Genomic DNA, 26,376 nt, shown 5'->3' on the forward strand with positions numbered 1-26,376 from the left:
AATTTGAATGAGCTGAAATATATGAAGGATGGAAGACCACATACAAAATCATTGTGATCATGAAAGATCATGACTTCAATAGTATGTGGGCTGAGATTGGATTGGAGAAAAGGTATGTAAGAGGGAGAAGTAAGGAGGTTTTGTGATGAGAGGAAGCGAGGGTCAGAACTCAACTGGGGAATGAGTAGGATGTTGAGTTAATGAACAGACTTCTTTTCAGCTGATGTGACTGACCATTTGATGAGTTGAATCAGCAGTTGATGATGCCAAGCTTGTTGCAGGGAGTCAAAGGCTTAAATTTCAAAATGTTGACCAGAATCAAGCATAAAATGAAATATTACCCCATGTACTGTGAATGCACTCATTTTCCTTATCTAATAATATTCATCACACATTAGCTGAAATAAAAATTAAAGGGAGATAAAGATTATAAACCCAACACTGGATCCAAATCATTATTCATCGCTGGAAAGTAGAAACTGTGTCATTATTTATTCACTTTCTTTTTGTGCCCGAAATCTGCAAATGACAGACTCTTCTCAAGCACAAATGCTTTTTATTTTTACAATACCCCAAATAATTAATAAGATGCAGTATTTTCTCTTTTGTAACATAGCTGTTGGTCCAAATATTCAACAGAAGTGCTGTGAGACAAATTGTGCATTAATAAGGCTATATACAAATAACCAATATGATATATAGGAAATGCTGCCACACAAGAATGATGTTTGCTGTCTAGGAAATGATACCTTCTAGCTTAGAATCATGCAACTTTTGAAATGTGGTAGTTTTCCTGTGATAATTGTGTTAATTGTTGAAATGATTTTTCTTGCAATAATAAGACAAGTGCAAATCACCATGTTTCTTGGTATGCAACCTTATTTTTTATAGCAAAGAGCTTGATTATTCATATCTCTAGCAATATGAGTTGCAGCAGAATCATTTGAGGAAGATCTATCAAATGAAGTGCAAACCAGTCTAAAAGTTGAGATGACTTTGTCTTCATGGTGTGAGACAGCAAATGTAAAAGCACTACCAATTCCCAGAATATGAAACACGTTTGATAACCTGGTATAAAGGTAATTGACAGATACTGTTGATTTTATAATGTCCTGTCACACTTGAGTAACCCTTGTCTTCATTCCCTGACATTTCCATCTGTAAGCATCTTAACTATCAATAACTTTCAATGATAACAGATTGTTTGGACAGAATGTAGCAGCATAAACAGTCACTATAGGATGGCTGCATTCTGCATAATCTCCAGATGCTCACAGATAATTACTGAAGTGATCCATGTCCAGATTGTTCTGCTTGTATATAATCACCTTGCGGTGAATGTTATTGTTTAATAACTGACACCCTCTCAACCAAGACTTCTAAAACAGGTGCTGTCCATTGTCCCAAGACAGTTTACAATTAAAACCTGCAATAAACTTGCAAAAAATAGTTTGTCCAAAGGGAAATCTTTGTCCAAGGCACAGACTCCATGCATCTCGTAGGTTAACAGATGTACATTTTGCAGTGTCCTTTCCAGAAGAATCAAGCTCTCTTTGAATGGGTGCCACCATGTTTTTTTTTCTGTTGGCGACAGCTCAAATGTGAAATGACTGATGAGAGCATTGTGCTGCTGCAGACAACCAAACTGATTACAAGTGGGCAGCAAGAGAAAAAAAATCCATAAATTCAAAGCCTGTTAATTAGAACCAAGCAATTAACAATCACTGTAGGACTGAAGCCCTTAACAATCCCATATTTATTGATGCAGCCATGAGAACAGAGGGCAAAGCAGGGTCATTGAAGCAATAAGTGAGTGAGAGCTGTTTAAAAATAAAGCAACAAAAGTTTGTGAAACTGTGCAAGGGTTTGACGTTCCTGCATGTACCCTATTCTTTATTTATTTTCAATTTTTTATTTCCTTTTTCACAGATATTGACTCCTTTCCGTATCAGGTTTTTGTTCACACTAATTGGCCCCTCACAGATACTTGACTCAAATAGCCATTACTGACACTATGGTCTCCCAGAACAGTGTCAATATATTTTTTGGATTATGGAGGCACAATAACTAAAGTCAAGTCCTGCTACATCTGACATTTGGAAACATTTGTATTTCCAACAGGAATCATTAAATGTCAACCCTCAAAATGGAATGCTATCTTGATCTTGCCCTTTTAAACAAGGTAAAGTGAGATTCATTAATTATGTCGTACCACTGTCCCAGCAGAGATCACATAGGTTGGTATGAAATGGAAGATGAATCTTATTACTAAATACAGATGGAGTTTATTGATGATAATTTATTTTCCAAAAAGTAAGGAATATTTTCATTCCCACTCTGTGTGAAGCTACTGGACAACATTTGCTACAAAGTGTCAGAGGCATCCAATTAAAAAATAATGGGGTGGTTTCTGAGGGTCCACAGTCGATACCAGAAGACACACTGAGCAAAGTTGAAACTGCTCAGGTAGATACCCAAATGTGAAGGTGTTTGATGCACCTTCAAAAGATTAATTATCAGATTTAAAGTGGCCTAATGCTGGTTGGACCATCTGAATGAAGAGGACACCATTCCAGATGTTTAATTCTAGTTGTAAGTATGACCTCCTCATGGCAACATGACGAAGTCATTGGACTTCGGGTGAACAGCCAATACCCCCACACTGACCTGCCACTGGGAGGCAACCTCCATGCAGCCGATGAGCCCGAAAGCTGAAAAGGGGCCCACTCTCATGCGAACAAGATTCCAGTGGAGTTGTTACCTTTCCCACCCTGCTATCCACTATAAGGCAATAAATTGTTGAATATTGCTTCCCTCACTCAACCTAATGAGGAGTTGATGTACCCCCACTTTTTGACTCACCTCTGCAGGAGCAGGGAGATTCAGCCCTGAGTCCTGGTGAATTTTAACTGGTGCTCTAGGTTGTTCTTCATGACCACTGGAGCCACGAATTACTTTGTAAAATCAAAGTATGATTTGAAAAATGCATTCTTTTAACAGAGATTATTCAGTGAATGAGAATGTTTTGTTAACCATCTATCTCCCAATAAACATTACAAAGAGCGCAAGCTCATGCCATCTCAGTTGCAGGTCTATTACCAGAACATTAACATTACTGCAGTACAGAACTATAACCTGACTAAATAGCTAAAATATATTTTAAACCAAGTTATGTTACAATTTTTTTTTATCTGTTTCACTGGATATTTGGATATACCATTTACACTGTTCTCCATGTGACTCATGAAATAATCATCTTTTGCATGGAGAATATTATTTCTGAAAAAATCAATTCTAGTTTAAATAAGTTGAAAGTTATTCATAACTTCTAACTTTGAATTTTATAATTGATTAATAACAAAAGTAAAAGTTTTCAATGACAGGTTATACTGATCCACGGAAAGAGATAACTTACTTATTTACATTGTAAGGATGTTCACTACTGCAACAATGGGAAGTGGAATGTTCGACAACACATTAGTTTATAGCCAGGAAATGATGCAATATATGTAATAAAAAAACTTCTTATTGTTTGTCAAGTGCACAACCAAAGCTGCACATTCTGAGGAAACTCTTATCAGATGACAACAGGAGCTTGTGAGCCAGGCACTAGATAGGGATCATCACTTTTACCTTGGCCACTCCTAAAAACAGCCTTTAAAGATAGCCTCGCCCACACTCCTTGTCATCCTACCTATCCTTTTGACAGCTCTCAGCCCGCCAAGTCTCGACCTTTAAGCATTTCTCATCCATGAAATTAATTTCATTTTGTCTGTCACAAAGAAGTCATCATCACCACCTGTAAGCTCTTTTTCTGCTTTAAACTTAATCAAATACATCCTCAATTTATGCTAATTACTGGTACTGGAAAAGTTCCTTGAGGCTTGTTGTCAATTTTCAATCTTCCATTCCAATGACCAATTTCTCTTCTCTTTCCTTACGATCACTTTTGACCTGCTGTCATAAACTCAATGCTGACCTCAACAAGATCTAATGTTTGATTGTAAGATCCTACGTGTAGATCTAATAGAAACTGCAAGCTGACAGTTGGCCCATTATTTTGAAATGACTGATGTTGTTTGATATCCATTCAACTGATGGATGTAACATACTTGAACATTAAAATTAGATCAAGCAGGTTTCATTTTATTCTCACCTTCATAGAGATTGCGCAATGATTCTGCTCCCAAACAAATTTACATCATTCTTTAATTTTTTTTCCTCAGATGTGGGCATTACTTGTCCAGGCATTTATTGTCATTCGTAATGTCCCAGAGACCAGAAGATTTGCGATATTCCAACCCATTTGGACTATTCTAGAACCTGAGGAATTATGGAAGAGTTAACCACATTCATGAGGGATGTGGATGTCTCTGAAAAGACCAGCATTTTGTTTATTCCTAATTGCCTTTGGCAGCAGTTAAAAGTCAACTACTTTTCAATTGGCCTGGAGTTAGATGCAGCCAGATAATTTAAGGATAGCAGATATCCTTCCATGAAGGGAACAAAATGAGTTTTTATGACAATTGACCTTGGTTGTACAGGTCACTATTAGAGTAGTATTTTATTCCACATTTTTTTTTACTCATTCAAGTTACAAAATTGGCTTTGGTGAGATGTGAACACAAATCCTCAGCCACACAGTGCAGGCTGAACATTCTAGATTCCTGGTCCAGTGATATTACCATGATGCAACCAGTGTCTATTGATGCTAGCTTTGACACATTAGCTCTCCTTGACTATCATTTTCCAGTTCTGCTTCTTATCCAGGAGAATTCCCACAAGATTTCACGACCATGATCTAAATGATGTTTGAGGGCAATAGTAAGGGAACGCTGTCATGACAGAGGTAGAGGCTTTCAGCTACTCTACCATCATCCACTGTCTGATTTTCCACACTGTTTGCCAGAACTCAGTAATGAGTGAGCAGCATGAACATCCAGTAAAACATTTGCTATTTTCCAAACCATTGGGTATATTCCAGAATCTGATGAGTGATAGAAGATCACAACCAATACAGCCACTAACTCTGCAAATACATCTTATTGATCTCTAGGATGTCAGCCAAGAAATCCAAGGATTTGTCAGCACTTAGTTTTTCAAATTTCTCCAGCTCTTTTTCTTTATTAATATAAATTATATTAGTTTTGCACTTTCATCAGATCTGGAATAATTTCTGATTGGGAATATCATTATGATCACTTTAAGAAAAACTTAGATAAAAGTTTTAATATACAAATGCTAGATATTGAATATTATAATTATCCACACTTCACAGGCTGAACAAATTTACAGGAGAAGTATCACTGGATAACTGTAGGGTTAAACCATTTGAATGAATAGCATAGATACTCCAAAATATGTCCATTTATTAAAGCATTTTTAAAATTGTATCGGCCATTCTGCTATAACGTGTGTTTCATCAATGCAAATTGGCTATAATGCGATTGACAAATAGGGACGTTGTTTCTAAAGTGCAAATTTTTAAAATGTGTGTTGGCTATAACGCAATTGCATCATCATGTGCTATTTTATTGTGTGATTTGTATATCGTGCAGGGTCACACAAGAATACAATCATTGCATCATGTACTGTCATCACAAAAAGTGTTTGATAATCTATTTAAGACTGCAAAGTAAAAATAATCAAAAAGTTGGGATTTGTAACTGAGAAATATGAAAATATCACATTTTTGGGTCATAAAATGAGCAAGTGGAAATGTTTGCTAACTTTTTCATGAAGGCATAATTAACCAAGTCTCAGTGAGAGCATGATGCTCAATTCTGGATACTAGGCTTTAAGGAGGATGGTATCACCTTAAAAAAAGGTGCAGAAGATTTATTACTAGAATGGTATGAAGACTTCAATCATATGGAGAGAAGAGAGAAGCAAGGGCTATTTGTTTTACAACAGAGACTTAAAAATGAGATTTGATAATAGTAATTGAAATAATAAAGGATTTTGATAAACAAAGGAAAAGTGCTCCCACGAGCAGAAGAGTTAGTCACCAGAGGACATCAATGAAAATTACCTGTCAGTAAAAACCTTTGCTTATATCAAAACTTCCTTTTTACAAAGTAAAAGTTTTCATAATCTGCAATGTACTTCGCCAAAGGGTGGTGCAAATAGAATCAGAAGTAATTGTCAAGAGTTTAAATATTGAAGGAGAAACAATAATAGATCTGTAGGGAAGGAACTGAAGTTTACCTGTTTGAATAGATGTATTAAGTGAGCTACCACTACCATAAATGGGCTGACTAACCTCTTCAGTGCTATACCTATATGATTTAATGATGAAATGATAGGGTTCTTGAGTAGATTCCTGCATTCATCCATATCCAACATCTATACGTGCTGTGCAAAATCATACCTTTTTTCTGGTCCAATCCACATTTGCAAGTTTGCAAATAAAAACGTTTATGGGTTATAACTGCAGCAGGAGTGGTGGTGGGAGGGGGAAAGGATGTTGGTGGACGGAGGGGTTTGGTGCAGTAAAGAAACAAATACTTTGAGAGTGGGTGCAGAAGCTGGGATGACTTTCAAAGGGTAAAAGATTGATGTTTGATAGTTGCTGTAAGTTGGATAGAAATGAGGTTAATTTGAGGGGATGGAGCTGCATCCAGAAGAAACAAGTATTTAATGGTGGGCTGAGGAAAGAGTGCCAGAATTACCTAATGATAGATGAAGTGAACTTACTGAGAGCTATGAGAAAACTGGAAAGACAAAACAACCTAAATGTCTGGATGCATAATGTAGCTGAAGACCTGAGAATAATTGTTGAGGTAAGCTTTCTTCTTCAGATGACCGGTTGGATCTCTGAACAGAAATTTATATTTTATGTTCATCATTTCAAAAAGAAAGGAAAAGAATTAAGTTATTTCAGAGGAGTTTATGATGTCGCTGCTATTATTTAAAAAAAACAACTGTAGAATAATTTAACTGCAAACTGAAGAAAGTGATACTTGAAAGGAGAGTGCACATTTGAAAATTGGCTATTAAGTCCTGTTGGAAATACTTGACATTCAGTAAGATTACACAAAACATCTTAATTTCAGATCAAGCATCTCAAATTATTTTGAGTTTTTTCAGGTTTTGTTGAATAGAAAATAAATCTTGTTTTCTACATTTACATGCATTTTGTTCTCATCTTTCATGTCCCTTGTTTTATCTCTTCCAATATAAACAGATATGTTTTAGGTTTACCAACATTTTGAGGTAAAATTCTGAACAGTGCTATGCTTTCAATGTAATATACCTACTCAAAATGAGTTATCTTAAAGGTTGTTTCTGAGTTACCAGCCTTTCTGAGGCAGTTGGTTAGTTATGTTAGGTTTTTCTTGTTCTTACAATGTTTCCACAGTGATCCAATACATCTATTTATGAATCAGTATTCACCACATTTCAAAGATACTTTGCAAATGCTTTCTTTGAGAAACAACGCACTATCCATTTCAAAATACACTGACAAGAATGGTGAGATGCATGGACTCTGAGCACACTCTCCAGAATCAGTTCCTTCAGTGCTTTGGTTCTGTTGTGCTGATGGAAAGAATGGGTACAGGATCCCATACAGAGTGGTGAAAAAAAAGCTGATGTGACAGGACTGCTCTGTGTTAAGCACTTAACAGGACATTTTTCCCACATGGAAGATATGAACTATTAGTGCTGAGACCAACATCTTATAAACAAGTTATAATTATGGTAATTGTTCAATTCATTGAATACCAAATTCTCATATTCTTCCAGCAGATTGATATCAGCAGCAGTGTGAAAACTTCCTTTGAATACTCAGCGATTTTAATACATTTCTACAACAGCTTCATGACAATTTTGAATCAGTGTAACAATTAAGGATTGCACTATTGGATAAGGAAACATTCAACAATGCATAAATTCAGTGTGCTGAACTATACTGCCCAACTTCTCTCTCTTCTGGCTGTTTACAAACACATTTAAGAAGAATCTAATTGAATACAAAATACTGGTGGGAATGTTGGGAAATTATATTCATCTAGATGTATAATCTTTTATGTTGCCACATGCAAACATTTTCATGTGATTGTAGCAGCCCTGAATGATTGGCTGTATTCTTAGTGATAGCCTCTGGACGCTCAACTTGGCCAACTTGAAAATAACTTCTGAAAATCACATCGGAATTACTGAGACTAATCTGGTGTTAACTTCATTAGAAATAAAACAAATACTCAAAATATGTAAATAATTCTTCTGCTATATTATCATTAATATAAAAAATGCAGCTTCAAATACAGTTTTGATCAAAAAAATTGTGTTAAAACAACTCAAGAACATCAACACCTCCACCTTGCTATTCTAATGGTAAATTTGTGGTTAGACATATTCCATAAATCAACTCATCTAACTCACATGCACACCTTTTATACTCAGTCTTAAAATTTAACACTCTGATGGAAAAGACAAAAAGCAATATTTTAATACAATTCATACAAAAATCCTTCCTGTGAAAAATGGCCAGCAAAATCCATCATGTTATGATCATAAGTGAAATGCAGCATAACAGTTGGTGTCAATATATTACAACAACGAAGAATCATTATGATGAATATTCTAAGGAATTTTACACATAACCCGTAACTTACAGCAAAATAAAGCAAAAGATAATCTCGATTCCAGCACAGGCAACATCAGACATTTCATTCAAACTTCACCACTGCACAGTTAGTGCATTTCTTTTACAGAAATGTATCCGCTCCTTCAGACATTTGCTGACCTTCGAATTGCCTAGTGGCGTATTTATGTATGTGTCTCTTCTCATCATGAAAGGACTGGTCAACTGACAATGACTAGTTGAGTCAGTAACCTTGATGGCATCAAGTGACAGACTTATAGCTGACTTTGCTACTTGGCTAATTTGTAGATGCATCATTTTCAATTTCTAGAATAGGAATGAGTGGAAGACTAGGATTTTAGTTGAATTTTGATTCTACCTAATGGAAAATGTTGACTGTGCAGAACCTGCAGATTACAAAATGTTTCATGCAACTAAGACTGGTTAATAGTAACTTTTACACTTAAAGAGTAGTGAACATCTCATCTTTGTACTGGTTCAACTCTCTAAAACTCACTTCAAAACTGCATTTTGGGAACACACTGTTTGAGACAAAAGCTTACCATTGATTTCTCAAAGATAAAGAAGAATATGCCTGCCTTTGAGTAAGGGAAACTTGCAATGAATTAATCAAGAACCTCCGAGTACTTAGAATAAGCAGGTTAGATTTATTTCTTGCCCGGAACCAACCCAGTATTCAAAACTACCGAGACATTGTAAATCAGATCTGTCTGACAGTAATTCCAACCAAAAGAATACTTGTGTAACTGAGCTCTAGTTTCTTCATATAATCTGGCAATTGTAGTAAAATGTTCAGTTACATCTAACCCATTGAGTCTATTATAGTAAACGTTTATAGAGCATTTGTCATTATCCGCATTGATAAAGTTCTTGCTGCAATACAATTATCAGCCCATTCATTTGATGACCCATACTATATTTACTTTAGATAAAAAACAAATCATGTATCACAAAACATTATTTGACATTTCACCTTGTTAAACTCAGTCACAGTTTATTCCTGTTGTGTATATGCATACTTAAGTATGTTTATGTTTATACATACTCATTTTGAGTGTATACTCAACATATGCATTCTGATATATATGTATATGCTGAGTATTTACTCAAGATAAGTATGTATACACATAAGAATACTTAAGAATGTGCATACACTACAAGAATAAACTGTGACTGAGTTTCACAAGGAGAAATGTCGAATATATATAATTATGTAAATTTACTTATCGAGAAAATTAAATTTAATTTTTGACACCTGCACCTCCCTATGAAATCACTATTCACTTTATCTGCACATATAGCAGAGTCAACTTGGCTATAATGAAGAAGCATAACTTGCACATTTTTCCCTTCATTAGTTAATGATAACTTTCTAACATGTAAATATCAAAAAAAAACATGTTTTGGAATTTTGTGTGCAATTCTGGTCTCCCTCCTATCGGAAGGATGTTGTGAAACTTGAAAGGGTTCAGAAAAGATTTACAAGGATGTTGCCAGGGTTGGAGGTTTGAGGGAGAGGCTGAATAGGCTGAGGCTGTTTTCCCTGGAATGTTGTGACTGAGGTAGTGACCTAAAAGAGGTTTATAAAATTATGAGGAGCATCGATAGGATAAATAGACAGGGTGTTTTCCTTGGGTTTGGGGAGTCCAGAACTAGCGCTTGTATTTTTTAAAATGAAATCACATAACTCTTGATGTTTCTCCTATGCAGTACAGAGTCATTGAGCTGTACAGCATGGAAACAGACCCGTCAGTCCAACCTGTCCATGCCGACGACATATCCTAAACTAATCTAGTCCATTTACCAGCACTTGGCTCATATCCCTTCCTATTCATGTACCATCCAGATTTCTTTCAAATGTTGCAATTGTACCAGCCTCCACCACTTCATTTTGCAGGTCATTCCATAAACACACCACCCTCTGTGTGAAAAGGTTGCCCGTTCAGATGCCTTTTAAATTTTCCCTCTCTCACCCTATATCTATGCCCTCCAGTTGTGCACTCCCTCAACCCAGGGAAAATAACTTGTCTATTTACCCTATCAATGCCCCTCATGATTTTATGAACCTTCCTATAAGGTCACTCCCTCAGCCTCCAATGCTCCAGGGAAAACAGCCCCAACCGCTTCAGTCTCTCCTGATAGCTCAAACTCTCCAAACTTGGCAACATCCTTGTAAATCTTTTCTGAACCATTTCATGTTTCACAACATCCTTCTAATAGGAGGGAGACAGAAGGGCACACAATATTCCAAACAAGATTTTATACAATGTTCTTTTGCGTAATTCTGTTTCCTGTTTTGAACAACTCATGCAAAACTTGGAATTCCAGCATTTGACATCATTAAATATATCTTCTGCTTAACTATACATGCAAACAAAACACACACATTTGTAATTTACCGTTGCTTCAAGAAGGTTCATTTATAAAAATTGAACACAAATATTTGATGCCCGAGTAAACAAAGATCTAATTTTGTTTTAATCCTGCAAATTTGGTGATACAATCATTTATTTTCAGCCAAATGTATCCTCAGTTTCAGCTGAAACAAAAAGATCATAGAAATTCAAAGTGACATTTTAATGTTAGGCTTTTGCATTATCGCCACACAGGAACTGAAGTAGACCATCCAGTTCCTCAAGTCTGCTCTGTTATTCAATTAATTATGATCTGTATCTCAGTTCCATTTACGTATCTTCCCTCTAGATAAATTGATACTTTTACCAAACAAAATTTATTCATCTCAGTTTCTACAATTCCATTCACCCATCATTCAGATCTATTTGGCAGAAAAAGCTACTTTTTAGGACCTGGTAATGTTTTCTGCCCTTGCAAATAGTGTCAAGTATGACTAATTTAACACATTATTACTGACTTTAATCTGCTTATTCTAGAAGTTAGATTCACTTTCAAATAAAAGCTTGTGCAATAGAGAAACATGAAGGATGTTGGAGGAAAAGGAGATTTGACAGAATGCTGCCTGGACTGGAGGGCATGTCTCAAGAAGAAAGGTTAAGGGAGCCAGGGCTTTTCTACCTGGAGTGAAGAAGGATGAGAGGTGACTTGATAGAGGTATACAAGATGATGAGAGGCATAAACTGGATAGCTGGAGTATAAATGTTTATCATTAGGGGGCATAATTTTAAGGTGATTAGAGGAGGTTTAAGGGAGATGACAGAGGTAGGTTCTTTACGCAGAGAGTGATGGGTGCATGGAATGCACTGCCACTTTTGGTAGTAGACTCAGATACACTAGGGACATTGAAGCCACTCTTGGATAGACACATAAAAGATTGTACAATGCAGGGTGTGTAGTTTAGTCTGATCTTAGAGTAGGATTAAAGACTTGGCACAACATCGAGGGCCAAAGGGCCTGGACTGTGCTGAACTGTTTGATGTGCTATATGTACTATGAATCAAACAGATATTGTGATTCTTACATGGCCATTTAACACTTTAGTGAGCCAAAGACAAACTGTGTACTGTTAAGGTTGATTGTGCTATGGTAGTAGAAGAAGGAGCTATTCAAGTGGGAGAAGAAATAAGAGCATAAGTGAGGGAATTTACAAAAACATACAATATGACAGAGACTTTTTTTTGTAAGCTACAAAATTGGCCAACAAAAGGTGACCAAACAAAGAGAAAATAATTTTTAAGTGTAAACTAGCAAGTAAATAAAGTATAGCAAGAATGTCTTTAAAATATAAAATAGAGAGGCTACAGTGAACATAGGCCTCTTAGAGGATGAGGCTGGGGAAATAATAATGGGCAAAGGAGTTAATAAATTACTTGTCAACAATCTTCACAGTAGAAGACACCAGTAGCATTTCAAATATACAAAGTAATTAAACGCCCAAAGCAAGGGAGGGAGGAAGGGATAAAATAGTTCCCACTCAAGAAGGCCTTCAGGGACCTAATGGGGCTCAGCGCCACTATAGCCCTGAGATCTGATGGCATCATAGGATATTCAAGGAAGTAGCTACAGAGATAGTAGATGAACTTTCATAACCTTCCAAGAAACATTAGATTCTGGAAATGTACAGATGATTGGGAAACTTCAATGTAACACCTGCATTCAAAAGGAGAGAAGAGATAACTGTAAGCCAGCTAGCTTAACACCTGTCATTCGGAAAATATTATAAATAAAATGTATTATAAAGGGTGCAATAGCAAAATATTTAGGAATTCCTAACCTAACCAAACAGAGTTAGAAAGGGCAAATTCATCAGCCGATCTGACAAGATAACTAGCAGGATAGATAAAGAGGAATAAATAGATGTAGTATCTTTAGATTCCAAAAGACATTTGATAAGGTACTGCACATATGACTGCTTACTAAGATACAAAACCACAGTGCTGGGGATAGTATATTTGCATAGATGGAGGATTTATTAAATAGAAGGCAGAGAATTGGGAAAGAGGGACATTTTCAGGATGACAATCTCTAATGTGGCAATTTCAGGAGTTCCAATGGGATCAGTGCTACAATCACACTTACTTAAAATATATTTTAATTACTTGGATGATGGCACTGTACTTTTGTCAGGCTTGCAGATGATACAAAAATAGGTGAGAAGGTTAGTAGCAAGGACGACACAAAGTTTCTGCACAGGGATATGCACAGGCTAAGTGAGTCGGCAAAAACTTGGCAGATGGAATATAATTTGAGAAAATGTAAGAAAATGTATTATTTGAATGGAGGAAAACTGCAGCAAGAAAGAATTGGGGGCCTTGTACATAAGTGACAGAAAGCAAGCATATAAGGTCAGCACGTCAGAGGGAAGGCAAATTGAAAATTGCACTTCATTTACTTCAAAACAGAATGTTGTCTGAAAATAGTGATGTCTTGCTAAAATCAGACAAAACATTAGTCAAATGACACCTGGAATACTGTGCACAGTTCTGGTCTAAATATCAAAGGAAAGATATACTGACACCCAGAGAAGATTCTTTACATTGATCCTATGCATGGAGGAACTTTATTTTTGTGAGGACAGAATGAGTAGGTTGCACTTGTACTCATCGAAGTTGACAACAATGAGATACAACGTTCATAAATTATACAGATTCATTGGCATCTTGATAGTGTAAATGCTGAGATATTGTTTCTCTTTGTGTGAGAGATTATGACTAGAAAATCATCACCTCAGAATAACAGGTCACCCACTTAAAGCAAAGATAAAAGGAAATTATTTTCTCTCCAGAGGAGTCTGTGGCATTCTTTGCTGTAAATTTTGGATTATTTGGTAAATTCAAGGCTGAGATAGACAGATTTTTAATCAATAAGGTAATCAAGGGTAATAAAGGAAAGGCACTAAAGTGGAATTAAAGTTTATCAGATCAGTCATGACCTAATTGAATAATGCCACAGGCTGGAAGAGTAGAATAGCTTATTTTTGCTCCTATGACTGACCATCTCTACAATATGAATCAAACACATAGTGATGAATTCTACCGTTCTTCAATTTAATTTCAGTCCCCCTTTCAATGTAAGATTTATAAAGAAGTTACTTCTCTGATCTAAACACTTTCTCCTGGTAATTATCTAAGAATAGTAAATTCATTCCAAACCAGTGTTAGCTTTGTTCGTGCCTAATTTTAGTAATTGGATGCTAAACGTGTAGGAGATTAAAAAAAAGGCGAAATATTCTGACAGAGTTACTAGACTCGAAACTTTAAATCTGTTTATCTCTCCACACATGCTGCCAGACCTGTGGGTTTTTTCAATGCTTTCTGTCTTTGAGGCAAAATGGTGTGTGAAATCTGATTACTTAATTGATTGATTGGATGAATGAATGATTTATTGTCACATATATCTTGAAGATATAGTGAAAAAAGTGTTTTGCTGTCATAATCTGGCGCCATTTTGAATTAAAATAAAGAAAGAAATAAATTACTTAAGTATAAGTTCAACTTCTGTTCAAATTGGAGTCTCACACAGCTTCATGGCTTCTACAAGATTTCTGCAATGAGTCCCACTCTGGGAACAGCAGCAACAATGCCGATCCCCACACCTTCATGTGAACACCACCAAGAATCCAGGCTCTAAGCCTATCGTCACAGCAGCTCCCACTCTGGGCAGTGCCACCACCAAGAATTCAGGCTCTGGGCTAGTGCTGCCACAAGGCCCTGCTCCAGGCTTATTGTCTGCAGGAGTCCCTACTCTGGGTACTGTTGCTGCCAGGAGTCTAGCCTCCCTGTCTATTGTTGCCAGAGGTTCAGGCTCTGGGCCTATCACCATCAAATGACTAGACTCTAAACAATATCACCACTGCCCAGAGTCCCAAACCACAGTGCCAACACTGTGCCTACTGCCCTGCTGACACTGGTTTGACCTCAAAGATGAAGAAGAAATGACAAAGAAAAGGAAAAAAGACAAAAGGTATGTCGAGAAAATGATGCCACTGGCCTGAAGCAGTTGGGGTCCGACAAGCTCTAGCACGATCTACTGAGCTGACACCATCTTGTACTCAGACGTATATAAAGCAGAGTCTAAGCTGCCTAAGCTGTATGATGTAGCACTAGTGTCCCTATTTTGAATTAAGAGACCTAGCTCAAATTCCACCTGCTCTGGAAGAGTATCATAACATGCCTGAATAGGTTGATTAAAAATCTCTATGAAGAAGAGTCAGCCAGAAAGTGTTGAGTTTTCATGCTTGTTTCTTGGTTATTTCTGGATTTCTTTGTTCTACATTTGTTTGAAATAAAACCCAAACTAGAACATGAATGCCTGGTGTTTATCGAAAAGCATTGAACTTCTAGCATACAACAGGCTTTGTGAACAAATCCTAACAAATTAGGCCATGCTTGCCATTTCATATTTTAACAGCCTGTTAGCCAATGTAATGTTGACCAAATAAAAAACTAATCTAGCCTTTAAAAATGGAAACTGTAGATCAGGCACTCCAATGAACTTCTGCCATTGGGATTTTTGAGTTGGACAAAGTAAGCGTTCTTGGCTGTAAACAATTTTGGAATTTTAATACACAAGGCAAAAGTTAAACTATAATCTAAATTTGCAAGTCACATATCGATGTAATGCAAAGTGTTTTTACGTATGTTGCTTGGGTGTTTATAGCTTTTTTTGAATTGGTTATGATTAATTTAAACACACAAACTGTGAGATTTTGACTTCCTATTATAGAGGATGAAAGGAACAGCTGCAAAATACATTGGAACATTTCAACAGTTTACTGCTGAGCTGAAGTGCTCCTGAGACAAGCACTGTTCAGTTGATTAAAGTCCTGAGAGCCTTTAGCAGAGAGGTTGGATGCTCTTCAAGAGCCATTTCAACGGCAAAAATGAACATTTCATGGAACAAGTACAACAAAATCTATGTTGCAAACAACCCTGTCAAAACACAATGTTCCTTCAGCCTTAACATAACCCTAGGTGAATGAGTAAAACAATCTGTTCCTTGGTTATTTTAGTCTCCTCCACCCAAAACTGAGGCATCTCTCTGATTGTTCATTAAAAGATCTTAGATTGCAAAAGATGAATTGTAGAATACATTTTGTTATCAATTCTGCTCCCCTTTCTTTTGGAAAGAAAGATAAATAAATTTCAGCTACTTCTTGGTTTTCATCAGTTTTAATATCTATCTCTGGTAGGAGGTCAGAAACACATCTCTTCCATCTATGTTGAAACAAAGCTCGGTCTATAATTGAACTTTGCCCTGAAATAAATTATTTATGAAGAACAATGCAAAATGCATCTAACTGGAATAAAACATTAATCCGTTTTTTTTTGGGGGGGCGGTCTGTGCCCTGAATAGTGCTTCACTTGTAACATTCATGAAGCAAGTAACAGTCTCAATGTGTTTTGTTGTGGTGGAGCAGAATAATCAAATTTCAGTCAAGGTTTTGAGAAGCAGGAAACAATGAGTGCATGTTAAGCTGTTACACTGATTCTTCTACTCACAAAAAGTTATATTAACTTTTAACTGAAAAGGTGGTAAAAAGAATAATAATTCCCAGCTTTAAAACTCAATGCAATTCATGTCCATATTGCAAGTGGTTACTGACCTAGAGTACTCATTAAAAAAAACATATTGACTTTAGTTTGAGCAACATTTGATACTGGAAAAGATATTTGTAAAACTACTTCAAATAATTGTTCAGTCTGCCACAGTGGCCCAGAGGTTCCTTGTTGTTGATTGCCAATTTATCATCAGATATATTGTATACACTGGTATATTATACCTAAACAAATGAATCTATAGAATAATGCATAACCACATTTATCAATGAGACATAATAATATGCCATCAATACAGGTTCTGAGCTGAAGGCTACGGTCTGTTGTAAAATGATACTGTGGTTTGTTTCTCACATAGTCTGGTGGTTACATAGCACAGCTTGCAACTTGGCCAATTCTGCAGTCGATTTGCATTAGTGACAAATTTTCATTAATCATAACTTACACAGGTAAACGTTACCAAGTAAACAAATAAAGTAGTGAGCAGGAAGAAAAGCACTCACCCTCAGCCTCCTGTTTCTGTTCGGAGCTGCAATGCAGGGTATTCACATCAGGCTAACACAATTGCCCAGTGAGACTTCTCCTGTGAATTCCTGCTGTAGCTGTTAATCGAAAAGTAGCTATTTTTAATACTGCCTGGAGGGACTGAGGAAAGCTCTTACTGGGCATCTAGGTGGACAGGATTCACTTTGTCACACTGAACAAACCCGACAAATTCCTACAGGGCAGAAATATCAACAGAATTTACTTTACCCACAGCTGGCATTCAGATTGGTCTGCTTTTGTTCAGTAAGTTTTGAAACTTTGAGTCCAAATGAGTGGATTGAACACTGCATGGAAGAAAATCACTCACCAGAGGGAGAAGAGAAACAAGTCAGGTCTGTTATGTCACATCTTCAATTTTTGATCAGAGTAGCAGCATTGCTGGTTACCATGGAGAAAACCATTGGTTTCTAAGCAGTTCCCTTGCCATGCAATGTATTAATAGGATCACATGTAAAGGAAGCAGAATCCAACTGTTATGGTAGTTGTATTGTCAGTGAATACCCCTGATAAGGTTATGATAATGTTGGCTGTTGTTCATTTCTAATCATTTACATGGCAAACACAACAGCTGCAATTACATTCAAGACAAGAAGTAAAATGCACTCATAATTCTAATTATGCTGTTGTATAGATTTTCTATAATGGAGAGCAATGTTAGGCTATTTGCTTTTATTCAGTTGTGTTAATGTCACTTCCATGATTCAGCATTCAGAATATGGTTCTCAGTTAGTATTACTGAATGTAAATTGAAGTTATCCAGATAAAATCAAATAAAAGAGAAATGGAACAATTATTTTCAATGCCAAAGCTACTTAAGCATGAAGCAAATTGCAATTATTCTCAGTGTTCCCAGAAACTGCTAGCTTGAAGCAAGGAAACTGAAGATAAACTTTGAAATAGATAAGAGTTGAAAGCATTGATGCTATGTGAGCAGTCAATCTGAGATGAGAAGTAATGATTGAATAAAGTAGCCCAGGATCACTTTTGAAATCCATGTTCAGAAGCAAGGTTATTCAACACAAATGTTTTTTCAACATTTGTACCAAACTTCTGCAAACGTGCCAGATATCTTCTTATTTTAGAAATTGACTTGTGTGCATATACCCTATTTTATTGTGGACAGCAATTTCAACATAAATCCCATCATGGATAGCATGGTGGCTCAGTGGTTAGCACTGCTGCCTCTCAATGCTGGAGTCTGGGTTTGTTTCCAGCTTTGGGTAATTGTTTGTGTGGAGTTTGCACATTCTCCCTGTATCTGAGTGGATTTCCTTCGGGTGCTCGGATTTCCTCTCACAGTCCAAAGATATGAACATTAGGTAGATTGGCAATTAGAAATGCAGAGTTATAGGGATAGGGTGGGGTGGGTCTGAGTGGAATGTTCTTTGGACGGTCAGTGTGGACTGAATGGGTTGAATGGCCTGCTTCCATACTGCAGGGATTCTATGATTTGTCTGATGTACATAACAGAGAAATATGCACTTGGGATCTAACCATCACAGGCTAAAATAGTCTCTATTTATTTGTTCAATTATTTATACTTGAATTAAATATACCACAATGGTAATTTAACATATATGCAGATGACAATGTTCATCTATTATTTTTCCTTTGATCTCTTTTTACTTCATTGAAAATGGGGGAGAAGATGGCTTTCTGGTATTATCGCTTGTTATTAATTTATATTCAGAAACTCAGCTGATATTCTAGGGACATAAGTTCGAATCTCACCACAGCAGATGGTGGAATGTGAATTAAATTAAAGAAATCTGGAATTAAGAATGTGCTAATGGACATGAAACCATTGTCAATTGTTTGGAAGAAAGAAACGTCATATTCACGAATGTGCTTCAGGGAAGGAAATCTGCGATCCTCACTGGGTCGAGCCTACATGCGTCTTCAGACCCAGAGCAATATGATTGGCACTCAGCTGCTGTTTGAAATGGCCTAGCAAACCATTCAGTTGTACCAATTGTGACAAAGTCTCAAAGAAATTAAATCAGACAGAACACCTGGAATCAACCGAGGCACTGGAAAAGACAACAGCAGAAACAGCATTGTCGACTCTGAAAATTCCTCCTTGCCAACCTCTGGAAGCTTGTACCAAATTTGGGAGAGCTATTTCACAGATTAGTCAAGCAACAGCCTGACATGGTCATGCGCATGGAATCAGACTTTACAGATAATGTCCCAGACACCACCATCACTATCCCTGGATATGTTTTGTCCCACTGGCAGGACAGATCCAGCAGAGGTGGAGGCAGTATAGCAAACGGTCAGGTGGGAGTTGCCTGAGGAGTCCTCAAAATAGACTCCAGGCCCCATGAAGTCTTACGGTTTCAGGTTAAACATGGTCAAGGAAACCTCCAGCTGATTACAATGTACCATCCTCCCTCAGCTAATGATTGATACTACTCCTCCATGTTGAGCAACACTTGGAGAAAGAATTGAGGATGGCAAGAGCACAAAATGTACTCAGGTTATGGAATTTCTATGTCAGTCACCAAGAGTGGCTCATCTGTAGTATGATTGATTGAACTGGTCGAGTCCTGAAGGACATAGCTGCTAGACAGACTGGGTCTGCAGCAGATGGTGAGCGAACCAACATGAGGGATAAATATACTTGACCTCACACTTACTGATCTGCTGGCTTTTGACACATCAGTCCATGACAGAATTGGTAAGAGGGATCACCACACAGTCCTTGTGGGGATGAAGTCCTATCTTCACCAATCTCCATCGTGTTGTGTGGCAAAAACACTGTGCTAAATCAAACAGACTCCGAACAGATATAGCAACTCAAGACTGGGCAGCCATGAGGCATTGTGGACCAGCAACAGCAGCAGAACTGTACTCAGCACAATCTGCAACCTCATGGCCTGGCATATCCACCACTCAACCATTACCATCAAGCCAGGGTATCAGCCGTCATGCCACGAGCAGTACCAGCTATACCTGAAGATGAGGTGTAAACCTGGTGAAACAACCAAGCTGGACTACTGGCATGGCAAACAGCACAAGCAGCAAGTGATAGATGGAGCTAAGCGATCCCACAACCAATAAATAAGATCTAAGCCCTGTAGTCATGGAACATTCAGTTCTGAATGGTGGTTGACAATGAAACAGATCGCTGCAGGAGGATGCTCCACTCATACCCCTATCCTCAATGATGAAAGAGCCCAGCACATCAGTGCAAAAGATAAGGCTGATGCATTTGCAACAATCTTTAGCCAGAAGTGCCGAGTGGATGATCTAATTTGGCCTCCTCCAGTACTCCCCATTCTTATAGATGTCAGTCTTCAGCCAATTCAATTCACTCTACATAAAATTAAGAAACCGTTGGAGGCACTGGATACTGCAAACATTCAAGAAATAGTACTGAAGACTTGTGCACCAGCACTTGCCATTCTCCTAGACAAGCTGTTCCAGTACAGTTGTAACACTGGCATCTACCCGACAATATGGAAAATTGCCCAGGTATATCTGGACATAAAAAGCAGGACAAATCCAATCCGGCCAATTACTGCCCCATCAGCCTACTTTCAATCATCAGTAAACTGATGGGAGGTTTCATCAATAGTGCTAGCAAACCTGATCAGCAATAACGTGATCAGTAATACCTCGTTTAGGTTCTGCCAGGACCAATCAGCTTCTGACCTTATTACAGCCTTGGTTCAACATGGACAAAAAAACTGAATTCCCGAGGTGAGGTGCACGTAACTGCCCTTGGCACAAGGCTGCATTTGACCAAGTGTGGCATCAAGAAGCCAGAAGCAAAACCGGAATCGATGGGTATCAGGGAAAAAACTCCCTGGTGGTTGGAGTCATATCTAGTACATAGGAAGATGGTCGTGGTTGTTGGAGGTCAGGCATCTCAGGTCCAGCGCATCTCTGCAGGAATTCCTCAAGGTACTGTCCTAGGACCAAGCGTCTCACCTGCTTCACCAAGCATCTCCACTCCATTCTAAGGTCTGATGTGGGGATGTTCACTTACGATTGCAATGCTCAACACTGTTCATTACTTCTCAGATACTGAAGCAGTCCATGTCCAAATGCAACTAGATCTGGACAATATCCAGGCTTGGGCTGATGAAGTGGCAAGTAACATTCATGTCAAACAAATACCAGGCTATGACCCTCAGTAATAAGAGAAAATCTAACCACTGTCCCTTGGCATTTGATGGTGTTACAATCACTGAATCTCCCACTGTCAACATCTGAGGGATTACCATTGATCAGAACATCAACTGGACTCACCATATAAACACAGTGGCTACAAAAGCAGGTCTGAAGTAAGGAATACTGCAGTGAGTAACTGACCTCCCAAAAGCCTGTCTATCATCATCAAGCCACAAGTCAATGGTCCCTACTTGCCTGGATGGGTGCAGTTCCAATAACAGTCCATAAGCTTGACACTATCCAGGACAAAGCAGTCCACTTGATTGGCACCACATCCACAAGCATCCAGTCCCTCCATCATCAATGCTCAGTAGCAGCGGTGTGTACTATCTACAAGATGCACTTCAGAAATTCACCCAAGATTCTCAGATGGCATCTTCCTAACCCATGACCACTTCCATCTAAAAGGATAAGGGCAGCAGGTACTTGGGAACACCATCACCTGCAAGTTCCCTCCAAACAACTTACCATCTTGACAATATATCACCGTTCCTTCACTATCGTTGGGTCAAAATCCTAGAATTCCTGCCCTAAGGGCATTATGGGTCAACACACAGGAGGTGGACTGCAGCAGTTCAAGAAGAAACTCACCATCACCTTCGAAAGGGCACCAATTTGTCTTGGTGATGTTGGTTTTGGGACAAGTGATCAGGACACCAGGACAACTCCCCTGATATTCTTTGAATAAATTTAAAGTTAAAAGTCACACGACACCAAGTTTTAGTCTAACAGGTTTATTTGGTAGCCTCTTGGACTATAACCTGGTGTTGTGTGATTTTTTAAAATCTTGTCCACTCCAGTCCAACAGCAGCTCCTGCTTATCATTCTTTGAATTTTTCCACACCATTTTATATATACCCATCTGTGAAAACAGATGGGACCATGGGTTAATGGCATAATTGGAAAACTGAACTTCAAATAGTGTAGCATCCACTCATACTGCTTTTCAGTATAATTTGAGAATATGGGGTTTGCATTTCTACATCAGGGTTTGAATTTATGACCTTTTGACTGAGAATAAAAGAGGCCCACCACTGACTGGATATGCAAAACAGACAGAATAAGTCAAATACCAGTGAAATATTTCATTGATGCTGCATAAATTATTTCCAAAAAGAATAATGGCAAGGTTCTCAGCACCTACCAGTGTCAATAGTTCAAACTGGACAGTAACTTCTGGAGCAAGAATTTATCTTCAGATGCGAAATCTACACCAGGACTATTTTCAGTGTGACAATGCTGTGGCTTTAAGAGGGGTGTATTGTCCTTATTTCTTTTCGAGAGAGAATGGGGACTGAATGATTGGATGAAGGATGGCCTTTGCCCTCGAATAGTGGATCTGAGCACAGGGATGGAGCTGGGATTGAAAAACAGCAGGCTGAATTTAAATTCACCACAGCCGCAATTATTGTGGTTGGCATTTCAGGAAACAACCACCGTGGTACGGATGGACTGGGAAAGATAAAAGCTGGACCCTGGGTAAGGACCATCCCTCACTTGCAGACGTCAAACTGGAGTTTCTCCTCCTTGAGACAGTCAGGGAGGTACTTACCCTTTACAGAGGTTGGCAGAAGGAGCCCACACTCACAAACTAAGGGTCAGTATCCAGGTTCCAGAGACCACAAGTAGACAAAAAGTGATCTGTTGAATTGTGTTCTTTGCAGTAAGAGGTTAAATAAACTCATTCACTTTGACAAGCTAAGTACAGCACCAAAGTCTCAGGTCAGACCTCTGCACACTTAACCTCCAGCAGGCAACTCGGCTGAGAAATCTGATTGTGCATGTAGTTTCTTAACACAGGAGGAATTTTTGCTTGTACTGACCACATCAGCAAGGCTCAAGGGTCTTGAGCTTTAAGGATCTTGTAGAACTAACACATGTAGTTTGTTATAAAAATAAACTCCTGCCTAACAGTGCTTTATCCATTTTCCCCCGAAACCTGCAAGAGTAATGACCACATTAAAGCTTACATGAGGAGAGGGTCCCTTCAGATACATCATCACCACAATGGAAAGGGAGCCATAAAAATCTCGTTGTCACTGACTCAGAGAAAGATGGGCATCCCTAATAAAGAGAATGAGTAGAAACTGGGATGCATACAGTTCCGAAAGTATAATACAGAGTATTTAAAATTAGGACTTTTTGAAGTAAACTCAAAAGAAATGTTGATAGTGTGCAAATCACATGCCAGAGATCACAGAACTGATACAGACTAGATAGATGTTTATACATGATTGTTTCTTAATCCAAGCACGTCCATTCAGGTGGCTTCATTAAACCCCTGCCAGTCAGACACCAGACAGATGACTCAGCTACCTTGGAAAGCCTGAGCACTGCAGAGACCTCTGCTCTCAAAGGTTACTTGTAATGATCTCATCTTGCAACTCCCACAAGTGCTGATGTCGAGGGAAAAAAAACAATTCTTACCAGAGCAGATTTCACAATAAATATGTCACACCTTACAAATTCAACTTTCAACAGCACAGACACTATTATTTTGGTGGGTGCTTGTGCATGATTTCATAGCGTGGCACTCTTTGATGAGTATATCACTGTTAGGATGAGGGTTAGAGTTATGGTTAACTCTAATGCTCTTGCATGAGATTGTTAGAGAGGCAGAAGCAGTAGTTTTGTTCTTTTAGAAGTTGGAGATCGCCACAGCCTTGCTCAGTTAGAATCAAATGTAAGGCATCATAAGACCCTGGATAGGAATCTCTACCTACATCAGCAGCAACAGATGTGTTCCTGGATCATTGGCATTCCCTGAGGCACTGCATGGTTAAGGACTGAGACAGTATCTGTGAAGAGAAATCAGAATTAACATTTCAGGTTTGGCAGGCAGCCACTAGTGGGGTGCCACAGGGATCAGTGCTGGGACCCCAGCTATTCACAAATAATATTAATGATTTGCATGTGGGAACGAAACGTAACATCTGAAAGTTTGCAAATGATGGGTGGGAAGATCCTTCAACATGATCTGGACAAGTTAGGTGAGTAGGCAAATTAATGGCAGATGCTGTATAATTTCGATAAGTGCGAGGTTATTCACTTTTGGAAGTAAAGAAAAACAAGGCAGTTACTACCTGAATTGCTGTAAATTGGGAGAGGGGAGTGTGCAGTGGGACCTGGGTATCCTTGTGCACCAGTTACTGAAGGTAAGCATACAGGTGCAGCATGTAAATGGTATGTTGGCATTCATTGTGAGAGGTTTCAAGTACAGGAGAAGGGATGTTTTGTTGCAGGTATATACAGGGCCTTAGTGAGGGCACACCGAGAATACTGTGTGCAGTTTTGGTCTCCTTTTCTGATGAAGGATGTTCCTGCTCTTGAGGGAGTGCAGCAAAGGTTGACCAGGCTGATTCCAGGGATGGTGGGACTGACGTATGAGGCGAGATTGACTAGGTTAGGATTGTTTTCCCTGGAGTTCAGACAAATAAGGGGCCATTTCATAGAGAGTTATAAAATTATGACAGGACTTGTCAGGGTAGGTGCTGTGAGGATGTTCCCAATGGTGAATGCATCCAGAGCCAGTGGTCACAGTTTGAAGATTCGGGAGACCATTTAGGATGGAGATGTGGAGACATTTTTTCACCCAAAACTTGGTGAATCTGTGGAGTTCATTACGTCAGGAAATAGTTGATGTTACAACATTGAATGTATTCAAGAGGTGGCTAGATATAGCAGTTGGGGTGAATGGGATCAAAGGTTATGGGGAGAAAGCAGGATTAGGCTATTGAATTGGATGATCAGCCATGATCGTGATGAATGGTGGAGTAGGCTCGAAGGACCGAATGGCCTCCTCCTGTTTGTATCTTCTCTGTTTCTATAGGTCAGGTGACCCTTCCTCAGAACCAAGTGACAAACTAATTCCATTTCAACCAAGGTCACAAGGATATCACTGCCGAGATGCATCAAGAGCACTATGTAGGTTGGCTATGCACCTGAATGTTTTTCAGCCCCAAGTGAATGCTCAGATATGAAGTCAAATGTGTGAGCATCCTTGTTAATGGCAAGACACAGAAGTAGTGATGATGAGGTGAAGAGAACAAAGACCTGTTCACTGAAACAAGTAAACCTCTGGGCACATGAACATGCTTAGGTGGTTACGTAATACAGTTCCAGACTGCAGCTTCAATGGAATGTTCTCATAGGCAGCTCAAAATAAACGCTATTTGCTGCTTTTCTTCTTCAGTAGGAGGAGATCAAATGAAATGAATTTGAATCAACAATTATTGACATTAATAGGATGAATGGCCTGTAGAGTGCACTGCTGACCTCAGTCACCTCTCTATGCAAATAAAACACTTCTTTATTCTGCAACTTCTTCCTTTTCTTCCTTCTCCATGTGTTGCCCTTCCACTTCTACTTCTCACAGAAAGGACATCAGTGGCCTGTGAAATGCAATGGTTTGTCAGTGGTCGAGAAAGTGATTAACCAGGTGATGGTCAGTATGTTAATCAAATGCAAAAACAGAAACTGCTGGAAAAGCTCAACAGGTCTGGCAGCATCTGTGAGAGCACATGGTGAGGACAGTGCAGGAGAGAGAGAGAGAGAGAGAACCTGCACAGTTACCGCCTTTGCTGTTTGAATTTGTGTATCGCTGGACATCGGAGTGAAATTAACAAACAGTGAAATTCACAACTAATCTTGGAGAAACTGTTGGGCGAATTTCACAGCAGAGAATCCGATAAGTTAATTTGTTGTTTTAAGTCTGTCCAAGAGAAAGGCTGCAGGAGTGAATATAGTGGATTCTTTCTTGGTTATATGTTTTTGGAGGTAAGTCTCGATTAAACGTAAAATATAAGTCATAGCTATTAACTTAACCTGGGGCAGTGTTTGTAGAGGAATAAGATGGTGTTATTTTCTGGGTCTGTGGATTGTGAAGGAGCAAAAATGGCCTTTGCAGTGGTATGTACTTCTTGTCAGATGTGGGAGTTTAAAGAGAGCTTAGGGTTACTGTGGATTATATCTGCCATAAATGCTGTTGGATGCGAATCTTATCAGATCGAGTGGATCGGTTAGAGAGACAGATAGAAGCGATGAGGAATTTACAACAGCAACAGTATGTGA

The 26,376-nt window shown here is 38.4% G+C and overlaps 1 protein-coding gene across 5 annotated transcripts in view; it reads right to left on the reverse strand.

Moving 5' to 3' along the window:
- The window catches only part of LOC122559093 (contactin-4-like), a 2,522,648-nt gene that overhangs the window by 1,530,259 nt on the left and 966,013 nt on the right, over positions 1 to 26,376 (reverse strand). The window contains exons 1-2 of one of the 5 annotated variants that reach the window (XM_043708370.1): positions 17,435 to 17,594; positions 17,085 to 17,183 (exon numbers count right to left, since the gene is read on the reverse strand). The exons of 3 other annotated variants lie outside the window; for them this stretch is intronic. The gene's annotated coding sequence lies outside the window, so the exon portion shown is untranslated. Of the gene's footprint in view, positions 1 to 17,084; positions 17,401 to 17,434; positions 17,595 to 26,376 lie in introns of those variants that run through there. One more of the 5 variants, XM_043708369.1, reaches the window with a different exon arrangement.

This window comes from Chiloscyllium plagiosum, chromosome 18, assembly GCF_004010195.1.
Source record: "Chiloscyllium plagiosum isolate BGI_BamShark_2017 chromosome 18, ASM401019v2, whole genome shotgun sequence".
In the NCBI taxonomy this organism is placed as follows: domain Eukaryota; kingdom Metazoa; phylum Chordata; class Chondrichthyes; order Orectolobiformes; family Hemiscylliidae; genus Chiloscyllium; species Chiloscyllium plagiosum.